General features: G+C 43.6%; 1 protein-coding gene across 2 annotated transcripts in view; it reads left to right on the plus strand.

The window, feature by feature from the left end:
- Nucleotides 1-5,075: 5,075 nt before the first annotated feature.
- The window catches only part of LOC144946474 (uncharacterized), a 365,431-nt gene continuing 345,637 nt past the window's right edge, over nt 5,076-24,869 (plus strand). For both annotated transcript variants that reach the window (XM_078875372.1, XM_078875375.1), the window contains exon 1: nt 5,076-5,290. The gene's annotated coding sequence lies outside the window, so the exon portion shown is untranslated. The remainder of the gene's footprint in view (nt 5,291-24,869) is intronic.

A 24,869-nucleotide genomic window follows, 5' to 3' on the forward strand; every position in this document is an offset into this window, starting at 1 on the left:
ATTTTTCTCCGGGTCCTCCCGAGTTTTCCCTCTACATTTTGAAACACGGGCTTCGAGTATTTGGCTGCTATAAATGTCCACGTGATAAGCCAATTCGTTGAGCTATCATTTGTGGCCAGATCGCTTCTGAAAAAGAGCTACGTTAGCCTTACCTGGTAAAACAAATAAAAAATAGTTAAATAGGATACCATAGAGCTAGATCTGAGAACCCTTCGGGTGCGTGACCTCAATTCAGCACGGTAGAGGGCAGCACCTTCCCATCTGCCCTGTTTATGACAGCAATGTTCGTAGCATGACACTCAAACTGACGTTTTAACAGTAATAATATGAATATATTTGACCTTTTTGGCAATCAAACACGAGGTGTTATGATGCCAAACACCAAATAGATACATTTTGCAAGATGCCAAGCCTGCGTTAACCACAAGTAATTGTGGTGAACATGCAAATAAACATCCTCTGATAGGTGATCTAACCCAAAAAAACCTATATTATGGATAATTGTGGTCGAGAAAGCCTACGTGTTAAACCAATGCTCTGATAACACTATGTAACACGATTTTTGTCCCTGGGTAGTAAGTGTTATTTTTTAATTGCTTATGCCTACAAAGTATAGAAAATGGCTATTATTCTCCACAAACTTTGCTTTTGTGACTAGGACTTTATGTGAAGGAATGACACAAATACACACATTTTCTCATTGAAAATAGGTAAATGTCAAAAACACGTTCCTTCGGAGTGGGCAGGTAGGAACTTGGTTGGACAGCGCATTCGTGCACGACAGACAGACAAATAATCCCTGGTGGGCAGTGTGGAACCTGTTGTTCCTACCTGTATGTATAAAAGATAACTTGACTTTAGGTAGCCAGGCAGACAGCCCCCTTAACTATCGCCCCCCCCCCCTCCCTTAGGCCCCTCCCCCCTTAGGCCCCTCCCCTGACCCCCTTTCCCTTAGGCCCCTCCCCTGACCACCCCCCCCATATCCTCAGGCCCCTCCCCTGACCCCCCTTCCCTTAGGCACCTCCCCTCTCCGTACCCGGCAGTAGGTCTCCACCAATCAAAGAGCTCTATGGGAACCTCATTTGCCAGTAAAAATATGATAATTGGTTCTTTACCAAGGGTAAAGAACCAATTATCAAATTTCGATTTAAAGCTTTCGTGACTGCAGGGATTCATCTTCTTGGTTCTTTCGGTAAAGTCACGTAGAAGGGAAGTAATAAAATAACCACCCCCCCCACCCCCTCCCCCCCCCCACCCCCCCGCCCACCTCCTACGCATTTTCCATATGCTGAATTCCTCTTGATATGCAAATTATTTTGTTTAGGCGCTCTTCTTCCCACCTCCCCCCCCTCTAACCCAGCTTAAATATACGCTCCAAGCTTGGGGTGTTTCATTCTTCGCCTGAGGATGGCTGCTTGCGTTGTGGCCGAAACGTCGTGAGAATTGTTTTATTATGTTTTATTTTTATTATTTTATTACTTCCCTTCTACGTGACTTTACCGAAAGAACCAAGAAAACCAATTATCAATCAAAGAGCTGTTTACCTGACTCCCCCCTTCCTTAGGCCCCTCCCCTGACCCTCCTCCCTTAGGCACCTCCCCTCTCCGTACTCGGCAGTAGGTCTCCACCAATCAAAGAGCTGTTTACCTGACTCCCCCTTCCTCAGGCCCCTCCCCTGAACCCCCCCCCCCCTCAGGCCCCTCTCCTGACTCCCCCCTTCCTTAGGCCCCTCCCCTGACCCTCCTCCCTTAGGCACCTCCCCTCTCCGTACCCGGCAGTAGGTCTCCACCAATCAAAGAGCTGTTTGTAAGGTCTCCACCAATCAAAGAGCTGTGTGTATTATATATTTATTTATGTACGACAGACAGACAGTCAGACAGCTAAATAATCCCTGGTGGGCAGTGTGGAACATTGTTCCTCCCTGTATATCACTGTCCTGGTCACAAAAGCAAAGTTTGTGGGTAATAATAGCTATTTTCTGTACTTTTGAAGCATAAGCAATTAGGAACTAACACTACCCAGGAACAAGACAAATTGTTACACAGTGTTATTAATGGAGTAGATTAATGATTAACTTTGCTTTTGTGTCCTGGTCACAAAAGAAAGGTTCGTGGTGAAGAATAGCCATTTTATGTACTTTTGAGGAATAAGCAATTAGAAAATAACACTACCGAGGGACAAAAAATTTAATTGTTAACGGTGTTATCTACGCATTGACTTTGAAACTGATTTGCCAACATCAGAGACAGCAGCCTTCTTCATGGATTTGTCTCACCAGTTTCAGACCAGAGAACGCAAAAAATGCCTTCTGTCCGTCTGGCATTGTTATTCCGAGCTCGCATCTAACGTAATGATCGTAATGCCTTCTCAGACTGGAGGTAATCTTCCCAAACGAAACTAACACGTTTTATAATCACTCTTTGGTTCTTTCGGTAAATGTCACGTAGAAAGAAAATAAATTAATTCTAGATTTGACGCTTTCGTGTCTGCAAGGATTCATACTCTTAGTTCTTTCGGTAAAGTCACGTAGGTAAAAAAGCGAATGGACCTATGAGAGCCTGGTAAATGTTTAGAGAGAGAAATAGGCAGTATGATAAAACAAACTTAGCAAAAATTTTGGAAATGGAATGCAATGCTCATAAGTCCATTCGCTCTTTCTCTCCCCCGGCCGCTTTGGGGTGGATTTCCACACAACTCTCTCTAAAATTGACCAGTCTGGCTGGGTCTTTCATTGACATGTTAATTTCTCTGCTCCAGCAGACCACCCCTCTCTCTCTATTTAAGGCCACGATACAGAGGCATTGGGTCTCTGTGTCTTCCTCTGCTTGTGTGTCTGTCTGTGTGTCTCCGTGTCTGTGTTTTGTCTCTCTCTCAAATTTAGTTCTACCTGATGACGACTGCTTGTATTACAATCGAAACGTCGTATTCTATTATTTAATTTATTTTCTTACTACGTGACTTTACCGAAAGAACCAAAGCGTCATTCCTACAGTCACAAAAGCTTCAAATCAAGTTTGACATTTAATAATGTTGTGTAGGTTTGTGCTGCTGTAGCATCGCTCAGTGGCAGGGCCCTCATTAATTCTCATTTGCTGTTCTCTCTGGCCCGGAATCCCTTCCCCCAGCCATCCGTGCTGAAGACTCCCTATCCCGTTCAATTCGAGGCTCATGATTTTTTTTCTAACTCTCTCCCTTTTCATTTCACTGTAAAATATGCACAGTGTACGGTCACTGTGTCTGACCAGCGTCTTGAAAGGATGCGGTCACGTTTAGAATGCTGCGTAAAAAAAATCCACATCGGAGGGAAATGGCATTCTCTACTCTTAGGTTTTTTCTTTTCCCATCGGAAGACGGAGACTTGTGTTGCCTCCGAAACGTCGTGATTTAATTTAGTTATTTTCATTTATTATTATTTTATTATTATAATTTTTTACCTACGTGACTTTACCGAAAAAAACTAAGAGTATGAATCCTTGTAGTCACGAAAGCTTCAAATCTAGAATTAATGGAATTCTCTACCATCGAGCGCATGCATTATCTCTGCACGAGACTAACACGTGTTTAACAAAACTGAAATGTTGTGATACATATAACCACGTCTGTGAGCGAACCCTTATAACAAGAAATCTAATGTAACATTTTCGATACCTTGAATGTAGTAAAACATTACATTCTTGGGATATTTTACCTGCAGTGTTAAATGCAATAAAGTAGTGTACTTACGTGTTCAGTAGTCATGTAATTACATGTACGGGGTGGTCCAGATGTCTTGGGACCCCTATTTCATTCTCCAAAGCGTCATATTTTAAAAGCAAGGTTTATTTGCCACAGAAATGAATATGCAAAGGGAATAAAAATGTTAGGGGTCAATTAATTCGGGGGGGGGGGGGGGGTCACGAGACATCTGGACCACCCGGCACATCACTGCGCTACTTCCTATGTATAGTTCAATACCCCATTAAATGCCATTGCATCTCGATTTAAAGCTTTCGTATCAGGGATTCATCTTCTTGGTTCTTTCGGTAAAGACACGTAGAAGGGAAATAATAAAATTATAAAAATAAAACATAATAAAATAAAATAATTGTTTTCTTTTATTTAAAAAAATAAAGGGAAATAATAAAATGATAAAAATAAACCATAATAAAATAAAATAATTGTATTCTTTTATTTAAAATAAAAGAATTTTATTTATTGTTTTATTTTTATTATTTTACTATTTCCCTTCTACGTGACTTTACCGAAAGAACCAAGAAGATGCCATTGCATCCTTCAGCGAACTCCAATGCAGGATTTGGGGCATCATTTCCGGTGGCTCTAGGCATTAGCAAAACAAAGTGAACATTCAGGGCCCCCCGCGCAATTATTGGGACTAGCCTAATGTCAGGTCACGAATTCATCTCTCATCCCTACGCCTCTCTCTCTCTCTTACGTCTAACTCCCATCGATGTGTCTCCAGTAATCTAAGTCTCCTCTCATTTAACTCAATCTGCGTCGCTCATTACTCATCTTTACACTTGCATACACGGCTTTCATCTCAATGCATCTTTGCCATTTGTGAAAAAAAACTACTTAATAGCTCATCGGGTTCCTCTAAGTATGAAGAAAGATTCCGATCTTTACTTTGATTTTATAGATTGAAAGGGAGGAATCCCAACCACAATTTTTTTAAATATGTAATAACTGCTTAAAGCCCCCCAATCGGCCCGGGCACATCACCGGAGTAGTGATCGCAAAGTAAAACTACATCTTACAGGAGTTGCCTCTCATGCACGGAAGCAAATGCAATCGAATAACTCCAATGTGCACTGTCAAATAAAATTTAGATCCCGTCAAACGAACACCCCCCCCCCTCCTAGCGCAGCATCAAATGTCGACGCGTTATCCGTGCGCCGCCTTACCCGCGGTAGCATTTACAAACGGAGTCATTTAATGGGCGCCTATGCGCGCTGCGAAATATAATCACAACATTCCCACGTGTAGGAAGCGCCCACGTCGGCCGGCTACGGTGGCCGACGCGCGCCGAACGCCGGGGTAGGTAACGCGTTTTATTAAACCCCTCACCGCCCACCCATCCACCCACCACGCTTGACAGCGTAGAGAATGGGACAGTAAGTCAGCAGCGCGGAGTGGAAAGTGGCCGGTGCAACGTCGCATTGTTTTCTTCCTCCCGGCGTCTCTCAGTCGCACACCCCCACCGAGAAGACCGAGGCACTGGGCCGGCTAAGGGCGGCCGGTTTCGTCCCTAGCATAGTGAAGGGGTTACGTGGAGTAAGAAGGCGTATTACTGGTAAGAGGAGTGAGTGGAGTTTGCCTCTCTGTGTGTGCATTGGCTTGCGCGTGGTATGTGTGGTGTAGGCGTTGGTTGCGTGCATGACGCCAATGAACAATGTGATGTATGCTGTTAAAATGTGTCGAACGGCAGAATAAAGGGCCAAATCGGTGAGCCGGCTTTTGCTGTACAGTGGAGTTACTTCATTGTAATTGCAAGGTGCGATTTCGACTGAGTGTACGTCCTTCCAGGAGACGGAGCGATGCAATCAGCTCCGGTGCAGGTACTTGGTGGATTGTTACATCGGAGAAAAGTTGATGGGATGACGATAACTTGGTGGGGAGGGGAAGCCCTTCACCCAGGAGTGAATTGATCGTGGCCTGGTGGTGAACAGTAATTCTGGATGTTACTTACTGGTCGCCGTCATGCTAATGTTGAATTTCAGTGGCTTGGCGAAGAGCCCACACGCTCTTTCCCCTGCGGTGGTGCGTTTGAAAGGAGATGAGTCTTTTTTTAAATGGACAGCTTGCTTAACCAGTAGAGGGATTCGCCGAGTCCCATGACACTTTTTGCAGGAGGGTACTGCCAAGTTTGAAAGTTTAGTTTTGAGTTTGGCCAGATGAGTCTGTGTCCCCTCTAAGACTTGTCGCTCTTAAACAAACAGAACACGGATGATACATACAGGATGTTCAAAAGTTATTGGTGACTCTTACAAGTTCTAAGAATTTAAAATAAGAAAAAGGACTTATTGGCATGTTTTGTAGTGTAATTGAAGATGTGTTGTCCCACAACTGTCGTTAACAATACTACATTGCCACGTGCTTGTTTTTGTCATCATCACCAATGATCTGTATGAATGTTGAACTTTTTTCGCACCGTACGTAGCCAAACGTGGATGTTTGTGTGCAGGTGATGGGTGGTGCTATAGGTGGATTGTCACATCGTACGATTGCGAGAGATGGGGGCCGATTGGGAAGGCCTTAATCCAGCAGTGGATTGACCCTGTCTGACAATGATGGTGCACATTCTCCACGGACTTGTAATGTGTAATCTATGTGCGTTTTACGAACTCTGTAAAATCAGTATACTGGGATCAGTTGAGTGCAGCACTAGGGGGGGCATTTAAATGTCAGCTGACAAGGTACACATTATCCAGCTCTTAACAGCACCGATGTGCCTGTGTGTGCTAGCCTTGCATCCTTAATCTATAACACTGAGGTATTGGTGGTCTTTATTCTTGATGGCCTTAATATGTGTTTGACTATGGCACATTGACAGCAAGTACAGCTAATAGGTTTCTGGTCTTTGGTACTCGATAACAAGTGTGTAACTTTTATTGAAACCATGTGAGAGCCAATTCGATTAGGGTTGCAATACGTAAGATGCTATAAATGTCACGGAAGGATTGAGTACAAAAAAAATTGAATCTTCGGAAATTCAAAAAACATGTTATTAGATGTAATCAGGAAGATGACCTCACGGTGAAACGGGACATGTGCAGGATGTTGGAGTGCGGGTGACCGAGACGGGCATTGGAGTGGCAACCAGAGGTCAGTTTCAAATTAGAAGACCTAAAGCCAGATGGTGATGTTGGTGATTTGACTGTAAGAGCGGATTTGGAGGTTGAGTGACAATTTTACAATTTCTGAAGTATAGGAATGGTGGTGTACATTGTCGTATCCGTGACGTTCACTGTGATAATAACCTCTTGATATTGAGGGCCAATTGAAAGAAGATGTGCGTGCACGCGTGTGAGTGGGGAGTGGTAGTGTACCACTACGAACTAGGCGATCCAAGTTCGATTCCCGCTCACGGCCAACACCCGTGACAATTTTCTGAACTGGGCCTCCCCTAGGTCGACTCGGCCTCAATTAAGGACCTGGTGCAGTGTGTAAACATCGCCACTGGGGAGACAAAGGTGGTCAGGTGTGGTGCTGACCACCCAAGCCCTCGTGTACCGTACAGGCTTTCATAGGTGCTCGCTAACAGCACTTGCCCCAACAGTCTGTTAATGTTGGCCACACCGCCACTCTTGACCTCAGAATTGATTGTTTTCCCAAATCATGAACACTACCAATATTTTTTTAGGAGGCAGCTGATGTCCAAATACAAATTGTAAGAGTTAATGGCATTATTCTTCTTATTTTCACGTTCGGTTTTTTAAAATCCCAAATTCTGTATATAGTTCACCGTCAATATTACACGTAAATATCAGTAATTATTTTTGCTTACATGCTTATTGGTGGGCTAAAGTAGTGAACTATTTGTCTTTTGTCAATGTGACACATTTTTTACTGTTTGGCCGTGTCCGGTGGTGGAGGGTTACGATGCATTTATAAATAACGCGATCTAAGCCAAAAACCTTCATTATGAATATGTAAATGTTGCTATGCTCTCTCGAGCATTGAGTGACACTAATTTCAATTGATGGCAGTAAGTCAAATATACTCACAACTTTACACTGGGAAGCCAACTGCTGTTCTGACTTAGCAATTGAGTACTGTATACCACAAACCATGTAAATGGTGCCAGATTATTCGTGCTGATCATTTAGAGTGCTGCTTACACATTGATTTGAACGTCAGCTGAGTTTAAATGCCTCGACCACACTATTGCATGGCCAAAGTTCATTGAGATGTGCAGCCATTTTTTTTGTAAATCCACTGTTTGATGAGGGCCTCCCCATACCGTACGGATTGTTGGGGTTGCTTAACCATACCTCACCGTGCTGGTCATTGCGGGTTTGTGAAGGCGGGGAGCATAGACGTTGGCACATAATACAGTACAACAACGTATGTTGATGCCATGCCTTCTGCCGACAATGTCTTTGTGATATTTCTCCTTTTAACAGTGGAACTTTTGACATTTGAAGGTCCCGCGTGTGTACTGCAGTTGCTAACGTTGGGTTAAAATTAATCTCCTGGAAAAGTATATTTTACATTTAAGAGTTTAACTCGGTTGCAGTGGTCATCGAAACGCTAATAAACCGCACTTCAATGCAAAACATTATTAGCCCCTCTGTAGCCATTCAGCCAATTTATTCATGCCATTATTCATAAAATTTTGTGGCCAATATTGGCTTCAGGGGCTTGAAAGCATTGCAAAGTGTGTGAATCAAATCCAATTGTTTTTGTTAAATTGTGTTTCTGTGCATTTACCGTGTTTGGTCTCTAGGCCTCCATCTCCTCCTCTAAGGCTGTATTCAATAATTAAATAGCCAAACATGCCTCCTTTCATACAGCGTCTAGACATGCCTCATTTATATGCAATGTAAATACGAATTGTATTGTATCACTGCCAGAGGAATGTGGAATTTCTCTCACTTCCTGTTTGGCTGGAAAGAGATGAGCACTTGCCTACCTACATTGACGGGAAACAATTTTGGGTCGGTGTCTTTTTCACCCCACGATGATCCAATATTGGTATGCCGCATTCATTGCGACGCAGTTCCAGTACTCTAAATGTCAGCGTCAGAATCTGTATTCATGCTGGAGGAATCCGATGAGCTCTGAAGCTGTTTTTCACAGAAATTTACGTTTTTACGAGCGACTTTCAAAGTAAGAAACAGCCGTGCGTGTGTATTTTTTTTTCGATGTGTGGCTTTGTTAAGCTGTGCAGAAAATCACATGTTCACTGCGTTAATCTCTAACCAGGGCAGTAGAATCGCCCGTCGCAATACAGTACAGTGCTTTAGTCACTTAAATTGTTGAGCTCAGTCCGCAGCCTTTTGCCAAGTTTAATAAAACTAAATTACATTTACGTTATGTACTGCTCCACTTTCTCTATTCACAATTGATAAGCTGTCGAAATTTTTAAAAGTACTGTAAGTTGCGGGCATTCTATTGTTTAAGCATTGCCTGAAACATTTTAAAAGCTTTTGATGCCATTTGTACACTCCACCCAACTCAAATGAAACCTGCACGACGGACGGACACAATAATCCCCTGTGGGCTGGTGTAACCAGGAGGTTCCTACCAGTAAAAACATCTGTTGAGGTTGTTTTGCCCAATTGTATCGTTGCCTTCAAAACATACGTAATACAGGATGGTGTTTGCCCAGCCAAGACCATGACCTCAACATAGCTCTGCAAGATGATGATCCAAGTATGTTTGTTCACTGATCCTAAACGTACTGGATCAGCCCCAGATTTGTGGTTGCCCAGTTAATGGACTCGATTCAAACAGAATTGGTTTGCACCCGTGCCTGATGTGCAGAGTTTTATTCACAATAAAGGTTTTCCGGTTAGATCGCGTTATTTATAAATGTGTCGCAACTCTCCACCGCCCGACATGGCCAATCAGAAAAAAATGTGTCACGTTGACAAAAATGTAATAACTTTAGCCCACCGGTGTGTTGAAGCGTGGACCATTTACAATTTTGAGTACGACGTTTCGCTGACAGTGACATCCAGCATCTTCGGGCGATTTGCCAGAATAGTGAAGCCATCCACGTGCTTCCGGTCTTAAATAGTGCAGGTTGACGTCATCATTGTTGAACCCCATCAGGATTCGAGATCAGAGGTTGGGGTTTTTGTAATTATGTAATAGATCAGTAATCAGCCACTTAGCATGTGGCTCACCTGTAAGGAATTGCAATGTTTCGATTTCAAGCTTTCGTGACTGCAGGGATTCATCTTCTTGGTTCTTTCGGTAAAGTCACGTAGAATGGAAATAATAAAAAAATAAAAATAAAACAATAAAATTACTCTCACGACGTTTCGGCCACAACGCAAGTATCCGTCCTCAGGTGGAGAACAGATCTGTCGAGGAGACAGAGTCTGAATGACAAGTAGTACTAATCGCATATCTGTATTTCCCATAAATATGCTAAATTCCTCTTGATATGCAAATTATTTTGTCAAGGCGCTCTTCGCCCCTCCATCCCAGCTTAAATAGTCGCTCCAAGCCTGGGGCTTGTCATTCAGACTCTGTCTCCTCGACAGACCTGTTCTTCACCTGAGGACGGCTACTTGCGTTGTGGCCGAAACGTCGTGAGAATTATTTTATTATGTTTTATTTTTATTATTTTATTATTTCCATTCTACGTGACTTTACCGAAAGAACCAAGAAGATGAATTGCAATGTGTTGTGTATTGTCTTAATAATAAGCTTCCAGGTTTCACTGAGTCAATAGCTATCACAGCGATTAAAATTATTTGAATTCTTCTCAACTTCAATCGATTCTCTAACTAATCTTGGCAATTAATAATTAGTTCTGCATAACACTTCAACTTTATTAAAATAAATTGAATGTCCTTGTTGGCAAGCATGCTCTGCCACTGCTGACAGCTGTGTTTGGGATAATTTAATGTTCCTTTGGTGTTCTTTTAGTCTTACGCTAATGTTACGTCACGTCTGTGCAATATAAGCAATTAATCTGATATACACCTTCTGTTGATAACTTCAGTAATTCATCTTGAGTACAAGACACTCGTTTTTTTATTTTGTGTACCGTACCAAATCTCATTTGAATGTTTTGCTTTTGCAAAACACGGGCTAATTGGTCAGTAACTCCCGAGATGTATGGTATTTTAATTGTTTTGATAATCTGATCACTTTCAGTCGTATTGTTGTTCGATCTCGATTTGGCATTCAATGCTCTGTTCATTTGACCATTATTGTAGCCATTGAGTCTTAGTGCTTCCTTAACATGTTTAATCTCTTTCCCTAAACTTTCACCATCTGACACTGTCTTTGCCCGATGTGTGAGTATCTTGAGAGAGGATTTCTGTGCTGGGTAATGATGCGAATCTGCATTCAGATAGGCATCTGTGTGCGTTCCCTTTCGGTAGATGCTGCGTGTAATTTTTCCATTTTGACCGCGTCCAAGCAAAATATCCAGGAATGGGAGTGTTTTTAAATCCTTTATATATTAAGTTCGCTTGCGTGCTTGCTTGCGTGCTTGCTTGCTTACGACCGTGCAAATCTTTCGGTCGTTTTTTAACCCACTTCCCGTGATCCAATCGAGCTGACATTTTCCACACAGACTCGTTGTGCTAGACAATTAAAAAATTCCCAAATTTGTACACTTTTTAGGCAAAAAAAAATTACTTTATATATATTCAAATATAACTCATTCATGTCTTTGGCTGAACGTCACAGTATAAGAGCCCAGAGCGTAACCCCTCCACAGGCCGTGGCGGAGTAGCGCAGTTGGTAACGCCCTCGCTTCCCATGCCAAAGGTCGCGGGATCGATCCCCGCGTCCTCCACAGGCGAATATATTTTTAAATCCTTTATATTAAGTTCGCTGCCACGCATATAAAGGATTTATAGTGAAAAACTTTGTTTTTACGGGTTGTACGTATTTATTCATCGCAAAGCAAGGGCCCATTGTCAATAGTCTTACTGACAAAGTCTTGGCTACTTTTGTTGCTATTTATATTGTTTCCTACGATTTTTGTTCAATCCACCCTCTCTACTTTACAAGAGAAAACAAAATTGAGTGCGTAAGAGCCTCAGGATTTTCCACTAAATCCCACAAACCCGCAATAAGTGTTGAATTCATGTAATGTCAGCCGTGCACACTCCCCTGCATTTCCAGTAAGAAGTGGGAGAAGTTATCGTGTAACGTGAGTTGTTTGCAACTGTCATCCCTGTAATGGGATTGACTGATTGTTTCATCCTTTGCTCCTGATAATAGATTGTTCCTCCGTTATTTATTTTTACTATTAATTTAAATCCGATTGTGCTTTTGGTGCCATGTTATTTTAAAAAAAAATTTACATTCTTCTTTTGCATGGCTGATGTAGATGCAGAGCAACAGCTACAATTTCACATGCAGGTGGTCAAGCCAAGATAACCACATCAGGAGCAGTGGGAGTGTATCGCCGTGATGTCTCCTTTGTGTTTGTGGATCGGGCACTGCGTAGTTATACAGGGTGTTTCAAAAAGATGGACCCAATTTCAAAGCAGTATATTTCACAATGGCAACATGTTACAATTACACGAAAAGTTAATGAGTTATCAAGTTTTACTAACCATTTTATAAATGCTCTATGTGCCCTCTACCTGCTGTACGGACAACATCGAGACGATAGTTGAATTCGTCCCAAACTCCTCTCAAAGTGTCTTCTTCCACTGTAGTCACTGCTGCCGTGATTCTGTTTTTGAGGTCATCCAGATTTGTCTCTAATTGTGGCACAAAAACACGGTCTTTGACGTATCCCCACAAGAAAATGTAGCAGGGTGCGATGTCTGGCGATCTTGGGGGCCAAGAGTGTAGCGCCAAGTCTTGGGGTCCTGTGCGACCTATCCAACATTGAGGCAGCGTGTCTTGCGAATGTCTGAGGCTAGGGGCTGTTTGTGCGCTGGGAGAGGCATCTAGCAGTCATCATTTAAAACTCTATGCCCCGCCCTCTCTATGCCCCGCCCTCTCTATGCCCCGCCCTCTCTATGCCCCGCCCTCTCAAGTGGTAAGAGTTTCATTCATGGGCGGTTCGTGGTTGCAGAGATATAGCGATTTCAAATCGGGTCCATCTTTTTTATGTTGTACGGTCTGTTCTGGATGACCACGGTCGCACACTGGAGAGTTTTTAATTTTCAATTTGTGCATCAGGTATCCGCATCTGCCGTGATTCGTGCGGATGCGGTTTAGGGTGGACCATGTGCTTCATGGAAGATCAAACCCAGGGGTCTTCTGGCCGATGGAAGCTGATATCACAGGGCTACCCCTGAACTCTCTTTAAAAGACCCCTGGCCCACTCAAGTAGGGGGCAGCACTTTGCCATCTGCCTAGCTGTAGAATAATGCTCATCACGCGACAATCAAACCGATACCTTTAATTCTCAGAGCTGGAATTTAGCTAACTTTAGTGCAGAAACAAATTTAACGTGATCGTTTATTTGTGTGTGTGTTAGTCATTGGCAACTGAGCTAAGACCATCAACTCACTGCACTTGCGAACCTAATTTATGCACAGGCGTGCATCGAGTCGAGATGTCAGCGATGCCAGCTAGGCACACTGACCTCCGAGCCAGCCACCTACTCTTCTTTCACCAATGCACTTCCTTCTACTGGTAGGAACCTCCTGGTTACACCAGCCCACAGGGGATTATTGTGTCCGTCGTGCAGGGAGGGGCTGGGTGGGGAGGGGCTGGGTGGGGAGGGGCTGAGTGGGGAGGGGCTGGGTGGGGAGGGTGGGGCTGGGTGGGGGGAGGGAGGGGTGGGGCTGGGTGGGGAGGGGCTGGTCACTCCGTGTTGCCCTTATAAAACTCAACGTTTAACCTACTCACGCCGGCTTGTGCCCGCCCTCACAGTCGGGCGTATTTGCGGAATACACCACGCCGCCGTTGACCCTGGCCATTGACCGAGCAACCCAACGTTCCTACCGGCTCCCTCCGCAGGAATGTGTTATGATGAGTTATTGGTGTAGGCACTTGTGTTTTTTTAAATCACCAATGAAATAAAAACTCCATCCAAACAACAAATAGCTCGTATCTTGTCGTTCCCTTATCATTACTTCGCATTTGTTTGGCCCTTTTTTGCTTTTGTTAGTTTTCACATTCCCACCCTACAATGTCCTGCAATTGCTGCCACTGCCAATGTCTTGGGCTGTGATCGTCGTTGTGAAAGAACTACGTGGCTCAGTGGGCCTTACCACCCTCACAAGTCTTAAGTTTACCTAGGAAAGCCTCATTGAGTCTCGTGACTTTCTTTTCAGGAGGGTCCTGATAATTCTTCACAGTAGATGCTGTTTCTTGCGATGTGTCTTTCAACGCAAGTAATTTGCGTATAGATTCATATGGTTTTATTTGCATATTTGGACTATGACGCTGACACACAAAAAGGTCGCACTCTTGAGAATGATGTCATGGGATGCTTAACGGACACTGCGAAGCAAATGACACGGATTTTTATCGTAACTACACAACCGCGGTATTAATCAGGGTGGCCACTGGATTCGAACCTCTGCAACAAGTGCCAAACACTCCACCGTTAGGCCATGTCACCGCCCTTAATGGGGATGTTCTTTTTTATTTTCAGAGTAAAAACAAAAAAATATGAAAATCAGGCCTAGATATGAAATTCATGGTGATCCGATCGTTTGTTTGTTTGTTTTGGATTGATCCGAAAGTTCGCTGTGACGTCAAACATGGCGTTGCTTCCACGTTTTCCCGCCAAAAGTGGTGGCACGTGGCATCGGGTGACGTCGCTATTGTTGGCACAAAAGTCTAGGACATAATGGAAATAACCCCTCAAATAAAAAAAACAGAAATGTTTCAATCTGAAACACATCATTGGCTCCAATCTGTGATTGGATATAATTCGTCAAATGTGGCTTATTTCAACTTAAAACACGATCTATTTTTATTTTACCCGGTAAGGCACGCTGGGCTATATAGCTCTCTTTCAGAAGTGAACTAAAGAAAGCATTTTAAATCAGTGCATATTATCTGCCGATACATTGGTGGGATACATGTACAATGGCAAAGGTACTTAAACAAAAGCTTAAAAGTGGAGAGGTGCGTGCTTAGAATTACAATGAGAGCTATAGATAGATAAATACCATTTTATGTATTACCAGGTAAAAGCCCCTTGGCAAGAGATATGTCTTTTTAAAAATAGTCTCATAAGTTGCTATAGACACCTGCTCTATGAAAGGGCTCTCACCTGGTTTTAAATAAAAGCAGGGCGACGTGATAACAAGGAGATGCTGCATTGCATATGTGCGTGGGTTCGATCCCGACCCTGATGTCTGCTGTATCTTTGCATGTTCTCTCTCCCCGTGGTGGTCGCATGGATTTTTTTTCCCGGGTCCTCCGGTATTTGCACTCCACATTGAGAAACACTCGCTTAGATTATTTGGCTGCGACTAAAAATCCCCATGTCTGAGAATGATATCAACCATTTCGATGAGCTATATCATGTGGCCAGGCCGCCTCTGAAAAATAACTAATAGCTCAGTGGGCTTTACCTGACAAATAAAATAGTTTAGTTAAACATATGTATGATGCATGTGGATGGGAGTGGTGGCGCAGTGGTTCACGCATTGCGTTATGAACCTGGCAACCCGCGTTTGCTTCTTGGTCACGGCTATCAACCTCCACGACCGACAAAGTGTGGGAATACTTTTATCCAGAAGTGGATTGACTCGTCATCATCTTGAGAAACTCATCGGTGACAAAGGCCCTGTTGCGCAAAGTGTCCACGTTTCACCGCATTGTAGCAGGCTTCCTGCAAGGTCAGGCCGGTGTCACGACACATCTGACGACTGGATGGTGCCAAAACTGACTACAGTCCGTACATCATCATTATTACCTTACATCGGAGAGGTATACACCTCAATGGGGTCCCATAGTTTTCTAGATTTGAAGTTTTCGTGACTGCAAGGGTCCATACTCTTTGGTTTTTTCGGTAAAGTCACGTAGGTAAAAAAATAAAATAAAAATAAATTAAATCACGACGTTTCGGAGGCAACACAAGCTTCCGTCTTCAGGTGGCACCGTCACAGCAAAATTACTGCATCTGAAGACGGATGCTCGTGTTGCCTCTGAAACGTCGTGATTTAATTTACTTTAATTTTATTTTTTACCTACGTGACTTTACCGAAAAAACCAAAGAGTATGTCCCATAGTTTAGTGAAGTTCTGATACCAATATCATATGCTAATCCAGCAGCATTTGTTTAACAAGTGTGACTGCTGATGAGACCCAAGATGGCTAAATCCAGTCCAGAGTTGCTTGCTTGAACAAATGCTGCCTGATAATAATATTGGTCTGGATATCAAATAGGCCTGTGTACTAGACACGTATTTTTATTTATATCTGGAGCTAGAGAACAGAGTTGTGCTTATATTTGCTCTTGTCATCAGCTTGAGATAGGGTTGATTTGAGCTCTTAATGAGTAACAACTCACGAACAACAACAAAAAACAATCACTGGTTGTTCGTTAGACAACATCTGACAATGTGCCCAGGTTTTTCCTGCCACCTCTGGAAGAAAAAAAAATCACTCTCTTCATCAAAACATTAACCAGTGCAACAGTCTCCATCACTTACAGATGCATGGAAAAAAATCACATGGTCTGGTTAATGGATAAAGTTCCGAGACAAATCATCCAGCCACCACCTGGTTGTACTGGACTTTGGGTAATGCATGCACGTGAATAGTGAGAAATGCAAGCATAATTCTATTCTCTATCTCCATGGATAAAAAAAAACTATATATTTTCACTCCAACCAGCGATATAGTGCGAGTGATGGCGGTGGCTTGGGTAAGTCTTCATTCAGCAGTGGATCGACCATGTGATGATGCACATTTGCAGCGTTCAATGTACATCTACTTTGCCGGGACACTTAAAGGCATAATAACGTTTTTTCTTGGGTTAGATCGCCTGATGAAGCTGGTTGTAATCACCAGCGAAACGTTGTGCTCATATTGTAAACATCAGTTTACTCTCCAACACACCAGTGTGCTGAAGTAGTAATAATTGGCGAGTTCTTTTACATGGCGAGACGTTAAATACCTCGCCTGGTATGCAGGAGGTCGTGGGTTTGATTCCCACCCCGGCGCTTGTGCATTAGGAGTTTGCATATTCTCCCCGTGGTCGCATGGCTTTTTCTCCGTGTCCTCTGGTTTTTATCCCCACATTTAGAATCAAGGTGCATTTAGAGTATTTGGCTGCTATAATTACCATGTAATATTCCACTTCGTTGGGCTATAATTTGTGGCCGGGTCGCTTCGGAACAATAACTATATAGCTCAGTGGGCCTTTGCTGGTAAAATAATGTTTTTAATTTTAGTTAAATTTAATTGGCTGTGTCGGATGGTGGCGGGTTTAACGACACATTTATATTTACGCGATCTAACCCAAAATAAACCCCTTTATGATGGGTAATTTTGGTAGCGAAAGCCTCCTACGGACCACCTCTCCTCGCTTTTGAGCAGCACTGAACTTGACTCGGCGCCTCGAGTCACTCTTATTTACGTCCGTGAAATATTGTGCTTGTTACAAATTGCACTATTATTATGATGATGACGATCTTGATGATGATTACCCAGCGGTAATTTGTTTAAGCAGGCAAACTCTGGATGGCTGTAGGCTTGAGGCTGATGGACTAAACAAGATTGGTATGTATTTGTGGAGATACACAGATTGGGGTTTTTGCTTACATCGACTTTTAGCCACAGTGGCCCACATCGATGCACATATACCGAGTTTATTGTTTGCGCCTTTAAAAGCTGAGTTTATTTTTTTGTCGTGTAAACAATCGTGGGTAAACCAAACCACTATTGTCGTGTGACCAATTTTTTTGTCCACAAATTATTGTATATTTCAGACCGTTTCATAATTGCACCAATTTCACTTCACACCCACCCTTGCCTGAGGCGAGTGTGTGCTTTTCTAGCGTATAAATAAACAATTAGTTCCCGATTAGTTTGGTTATTAGGCACGTTTGGATTAATTGACTGAAATGGATTGCAACGTTATTGAGACACACACACAACACTATTTGCTTCTAAGAATCGATGGCTTGAGAGACACAACAATGGATTAGAGAACATGCGCCAGCTAATGTCACGATTCAAGCTGTTGATGAAAGTGAGCGGGCTTCGGCAGGACACGTGGCCAGAAGCGACGATGACCGACGGTCAAGAGTAATTACGGAGTGGCAGCCAGGGAATGGAACTCGTCCGGAAAGCACGAGGAGATGGAGCGATGAAATCGGTTCTTGCACGCAGGTGCTGGGTGGATTGTGACATCGCAGGAGTGCGACGAGAGATGAACGGTGGCTTTAGGGAGGCCTTTGTCCAGCAGTGGATTGAGCATGGCTGCTGAGCATAATGACGATGGTACAGTATAAGCAAATTGTTCTGCTAATTTACCTTGAGGGAGCAAATGAGGTGGAACAAATGTGTCATAACAAACGAGACCGTCAATATACGTACAAGACAGACAAAAAGACGAATCAATTGTTGAATGGAATTATGACCCTGACTCATGGCGATTCGTGTAATTGCCGTATTTGAGGCAGTGAGTCATTACATGCCCCATGGCTATTTTTGTTTATGTGAAAACACACTTTCCTAATGGCCCCTTGGTGGGTTTGAGCCGACGGGAAGTGATGTCACTGGATAAACTTTGGCTTGAGCGGTGCGAACACAGTGGCTGCATTGCGTTATGGTTTGTGTCGCCATGCCACTCATTTGTTACTCGCACCAATATCATCGTCAATCGATGATTAGTCAATCCGCTGCTGGATGAAGGCCCGCCCACAAGCCTCCACGATTTCCCGCGATGTAATAATCCGCTTAGCGTCAGCGCACGTGCTGAATTCACAGCCCGTCCCTCTGCGGCGGACGTCCTTGCGGTGTGTTGTCACTGTGACCGCCCCTCCATCATTATTCTTAAAGATCGGCCGTCATTCCTTCGAGCCGTGATGTGTCCTGCCTCTAAGCCCCCCACTTACTTTTCTTAACGGTTTTGAGCGATGTCTTTAACCTCCGTATACGTTCTCTAATCCGTGCGTTTTTCTATTTCTGTCTCCTCAATAGAATTCCATTGGCAATAAAAGGTAATGTACGATTTCGATTTAAAGCTTTCGTGACTGCAGGGATTCATCTTCTTGGTTCTTTCGGTAAAGTCACGTAGAAGGGAAGTAATAAAATAATAAAAATAAAACATAATAACACAATTCTCACGACGTTTCGGCCACAACGCAAGCAGCCGTCCTCAGGCGAAGAATGAGAACATTATCAAGCTAGGAGCTTATATAGGTGTAGCGAGGAGGAGCGCCTTAACAAAAGAATGTGCATATGAAGAGGAATTTAGCATACCAATGGGCAATGCATAGGAGGTGGGCGGAGGGGTTTCAAAGTCCCATTATGCCCATGCATTATGCAGGATCAACAGCACCACGGGGGGGCGCAAGGAACAGCGTTAATAAAGGAAAGGAATGTTAGTGATATGTAGCTGCATTTGCCAAACAACCACGTAGAAAACCAAAGTGAAAACTACATAAAAAACTAAAATATAAACTGATACTTACTATACTCTACAATAAGCTGAGTTACTAACAACAAATAATAAATTACAATTCTACGTCGTAAGAAGTATATAATATACTTCCATCTAAACTTTATTCTCTTAGCATATACAGTACTATATACTGCCATAGATAAACCCAACATTAAATTATATACTGTATTGCTGTAAACCACCCTATACTTTATACATTTTAATATAACACTATGTATTATTCAACTCACCCTAATGTGTATCGAAATGGTTTATTACGTCCTTCCAATGATTGCTAAGCCTGAATCCATCTTCTCGGTTAAAATTGTCTCTGTGTTTGTATATGTGGATCGCCTCATGAACGAATCTCTCATGATAGCCAGATGGCTTTCTTTTGTTAAGGCGCTCCTCCTCGCTACACCTATATAAGCTCCTAGCTTGATAATGGTCTCATTCTTCGCCTGAGGACGGCTGCTTGCGTTGTGGCCGAAACGTCGTGAGAATTGTGTTATTATGTTTTATTTTTATTATTTTATTACTTCCCTTCTACGTGACTTTACCGAAAGAACCAAGAAGAGGTAATGTACGTTTGAATTTTCGACTAACTTGGCTGTCAAACGGCTTTGTGCAAAAATGCATTATTAACCGTGGGTGCTGGTTTTGTAGTGAAAAGGGCTTAGTTTTTGAAAAATGTGTGGCCGTCATTGATGTGGCAAAATAAAACGTTACGCGTGAACGGGTTTCATTTTAAAAATACCACTGCTGAATAGCCGTGAAAAAATGAACAATTTCTTGCCGACTCAAAAGAATTTGCAAACTTCGCAACTCGCGGCTGCTCAAGTCGGCGGGTGCACTCCGGTCCCCGCCAATCATTTTATATACGCATCGGTGTTTATGCCGTATTGAGGATTGGTGCCAATGCCGTGCTGATGAGTCCTAATGAAGACAAAACTGATCTCTAGTTGCCCTATTACTGTCTCGCCGCTGCTCATCAGTCGGTCACATTTGCTCAGATTCCTTTTGACGGTGACTTAAGGCGAGAAGACAACGAAGCAGTTCTTCAGGAGCCGCTGATGTCATTTGCATAATGCATAAAGGCCGAGTGCTTTTTACGCAATTTTTCGCGTGTTGTGTGAAATTATTTTACAGAGATGAAATTATTTACGTGTTAAACACGGGTGTTTTTTTATTCTTTAGGATTGCGCTCCTTATTTCTGGGCGTACCGGACACCGTCTGCCTTATCCACTGGTCAGGCACGCTGACCCAATGCGCGCACGTGTGTGTGCGTGATCGGTATTGAAATTGAGGGACGATGTGTTTAGACCACAGCTTTGATAGAGAAACCTTTTTTTTAGCCTTAACAGACTTTTGGGACAAGTGCTCTTCGCGAGTTGCACCTATGAAGGTTGGCACGGCACACGAAGGGGGTGCGTGGCCAGCACCACGCCCGACCATCTTTGTCTCACCAGGTACTCATTTGAGACTAAGTTTACCTAAGCGAGACCTAGGACCGGTTCAAATCGTCACTGGTGTTGGTCGTGACAAACACACTCATTCGGATTCGTGGGCTCGTTTGAACGCGCACCGTGATGGTGCCACCTTGTGACGGCAAAATGGGTTTTCCAGAAGTTTCCGTGTGAAACTATTTTTAAATCCTTTATATTAAGTTCACTTGCTTGCTCGCTTGTGGGCTTACGACCGTGCAAACCTTTCGGTCGTTTTTTAACCCACTTCCCGTGATCCAATCGAGCCGACATTTTGCACACAGACTCGTTGTGCGTGACAATTTATTTTCGTGAAATTTTTTTCCTAAATATTCCACTTTTTAGGAATTTTTTTTTTCATATTTAATTTAAAATACCAATGTGATAAAAATGAAACTCTTACTCAAGAAAAACAGAAATGAATAATAAAATAAAACCGATGCCACGCATATAAAGGATTTATAGTGAAAAACTTAGTTTTTATGGGTTTACTTGTTACATATAAAATCACCGCGAGTCCTTCATGTGCAGCAGTGGACTAGCACTTTGAATTCTATACTTGGCTAAATATTGCATGTGCCGGTGTTCTTTCCTGACCGGGGAAGCTTGTGTCAATTAATGGACGAACAAAACATAGCCCCGAATGAATGGAAAGGAAGGATGGGGGAAGTGTTAGGACTAGTGAATAAATAAAAAAGAAAAGAAACTCAAAGCACACCGTGATTTGTTTGTCTCCGAGTTCAATTTGAAAGCACATCGGAGAGTGGTACGGCTTGTACCACGCGTGGCTTCAGCGTGATGTCAGATGTTTCGCTCTGTGTGCTTTGGAGCCTCTTTGGAGCTTTTCCTCTTTTTCTTTTTAAATTCGCGAACTGAATGGATTCCTGTCTTCTTTGCTTGGAGCGAGACGTCCAGCCGTGGTGCCGAACAACGCGCAGCAACAACTCATCGCATAGCCGTGCAGCACGACCGTGACAAACCTGCGCTGTAATAAATAATATAAAATAAATCCTGCCGGAGTAAATTAAGTGTTAATCCAGTGAAATGCCAGCCCTGCGGAGCGTGGATGCGGTCGGCGCTGTGTCGTTTAATTAAGGACGGACGCAGACTGTTTGCTTGCCAGATGGTGAAGACTCCCGAGAGGTTCCACCATCACAGTCTGAAGTTCAACTCCATTTTTCACAATTCAACCAGGTGCAAATCTCAGTTCAGATTTGTTTTTTTTCCCCCAACAAAACAACAAGAATGTGCAAAAAAGCACTTGGCCTTTGTGCTGTACACTAAAACCCATCGGCAGTTCCCGCCCGAAGAGGTGCATTGTGGTCCTCTTGTCTTGGGGTCCCCATCAAAAAGGAATTTGAGCACGTGACCAACTGACAGGCATCAGTGACTCAGAGTATTGACGGCTGTAGACCAGTTTCAATTCCGCTACCATACAGGTTACTCAACCACAACCTTGATTACCATACTATTTATTTTTTAACACAACTTAAAATGGTTTTGTACATTGCTTGCAATTAATGTTAATGGAACTGTGTTTGTATCCTGTACTAAGATATATATATATATATATTATTTTACCAGGTAAGGCCCACTGAGCTATTTCGCTTTTTTTCAGAAGTGACCTGGCCACAAATGATGGCCCAAAAAAGTGGCTTATCACGTGGCAATTTATAGCAGCGAAATACTCTTAAACGCACATTTCTAAATGTGGAGGGAAAAACCGGAGTACCCGGACAAAAATCCACACGACCACGGGGAGAGACACGCAAACTCCAAATATCCAGGTGTCAGGGTCGGGATCGAACCCACGACATCCTTCATACCAGGCGAGGTAGTTAACATCTTGACACTGCGGTGCCCTTCTTCTGAACCGACTTTCTATCTGTTTTTGTTTGTCATGTGCGGGGTTCTTTAAATTACGAACGTACTTCCTGCACTGGGATATTTGGCCAATTGCTCTTTGTAAGGAGAAACCGGTGTAAGAGGATACAACCCTTGCTGAGGAGGAGGTAACGTTCACAGGTCCACACAGGCAGGTTCATGAACCCCCCCCCCCCTTTGCCTTGCTGCTGTTGCCTGGCCAAATCGCAGGCCGGCGAGGTTTGCGAGTTTCACAAGTTTCCGCGTGATCCGCCAACCCCTTGCCTCCAAAGTGCCGGATCGCAGGCGTTCAAGCGTTTGTATAATAAGCAGGGTAGTCGTTTCGATAACAGACGTTGATACTGTGATTCCACAGCGCAGCAAAATATATTTTTTTGAAAAATCAGATAACAATGAAATGCATGGATGACTTGCGTGAACTTCGGAATAATAATATATTTAGAATGCATTGAGAGCTTTCGAGATGACTATCTCTTTATCAAGGCTATGAAAGGAACAGATTGTACCAAAAATAAAAGTGCTCTGGTGAAAACACTGGTATATGTCAGCAAGAGGAATGTCACTGGGACGAAAGACAACAAAATGTCAGAGTATCAGAATCGGAATCTTTATTCAGACTGTAGGAGGAATCCGATGAGCTATAAAGCTTTTTATTTTCACAGATGTCCGGTAGGGGCGGAGCAGAACATTACAACAACAAAACACATTCCTGCGGAGGGAGCTGGTAGAAACGTTGGGTTGCTTGGTCAATGGCCAGGGTCAACGGCGGCGTGGTGTATTCCGCAAATATGGCCGACTGTGAGGGCGGGCACAAGCCGGCGTGAGTAGGTTAAACATTGAGTTTTATAAGGGCACCACAGGGTGACCAGCCCCTCCCCACCCAGCCCCACCCCTCCCACCCCCCACCCAGCCCCACCCTCCCCACCCACCCCCTCCCCACCCTCCCCACCCAGCTCCTTCCCACCCTCACCACCCAGCACCTCCCCACCCTCCCTTCCCCACCCAGCCCCTCCCTGCACGACGGACGGACGGACACAATAATCCCCTGTGGGCTGGTGTAACCAGGAGGTGCCTACCAGTATAATACAAACGTACAATAAGGAGTGCAAAGTATAGGAAAGGTAAACAAATCACTTGACAAAAATACGCTAAAATATTGTATCTTACCAGGTATGCCAACTGGCCACGAATGATAAAGCTCAGCAAAGTGGCTCATCATCGTGTGGAGATTTCTCACGGCGACATCGCTGCTGCGAACGTTTTTCTCACGGCCGTGTTGTTGCGAAGCTCTCCGACGCCATGCCGGCTCGAGTTGTGCCGCGTGCGCGCGCTGTTCCGCATTGTGTCCATTATTAGCCCCCGAGGCCACCACGACGTGACATGCACCCCCCCCCCAACAACACGTCGTGGGACTCGTATACCTCGCTGCCCAAGAGACATTGGGCAGTTCTTGCAAGTATTTGGTTTCAGCAAGCCTGACTCTGCTGATGAGAGTTTACTTGTGTTAAAACGCTGGGATGCTTCTTCAATAGAGTTCAGATCCTGAAGAAGCCCCAAGCACACGGAGTGAAGCGTCGGACGTAATGCCGAACAACACGCGCTACAACCCACGCCGTGCAACTGGAGAGATGAAAGGCAAAAGCGCCCATGCTCGTTTTCATTGCACTCAATAATTATCCACAACGATACGTAATGGTGATATTTCTGCAGTATACGAATCAAATTATTCTCTCTGTCATAGAACATTGCCAGAGGTAAATAAGCAAACCCCACAGCCAAAGAGAACCGGCTGTCCGCATAGAAATAAATGAATACGCTTAAGGTCATAAACCGATGAGCCTTCTGGAATCATGTTTAACAACAGCCTTTGTTTAAGCAGGCAGAGAAAGATAAAGTCACACGCCCGTAGGTCATTGCCATCGAACAAAGACGGTCGGTGCACGGCGTACTTTCAGATGCGATTAAGTGGGTGTCTGGAATGCTCCTCCGGATTTTGGGAAGACACTGGAGCCATGCAATCTTGATTCAGACGCTGTCTTTCCGACACACCTGTTCTTCACCTGAGGACGGCTGCTTGCGTTGTGGCCGAAACGTCGTGAGAATTGTATTTATAATGTTTTATTTTTATTATTTTATTATTTCCCTTCTTACGTGACTTTACCGAAAGAACCAAGAAGATGAATCCCTGCAGTCACGAAAGCTTTAAATCGAAATTTGGAGCCATGCACTTAAAAAAAATCTCGATTTCAAACTAATTTCTTGAACTGCTTTT

This window comes from Lampetra fluviatilis, chromosome 41 (assembly GCF_964198595.1).
Source record: "Lampetra fluviatilis chromosome 41, kcLamFluv1.1, whole genome shotgun sequence".
Lineage (NCBI taxonomy): Eukaryota > Metazoa > Chordata > Hyperoartia > Petromyzontiformes > Petromyzontidae > Lampetra > Lampetra fluviatilis.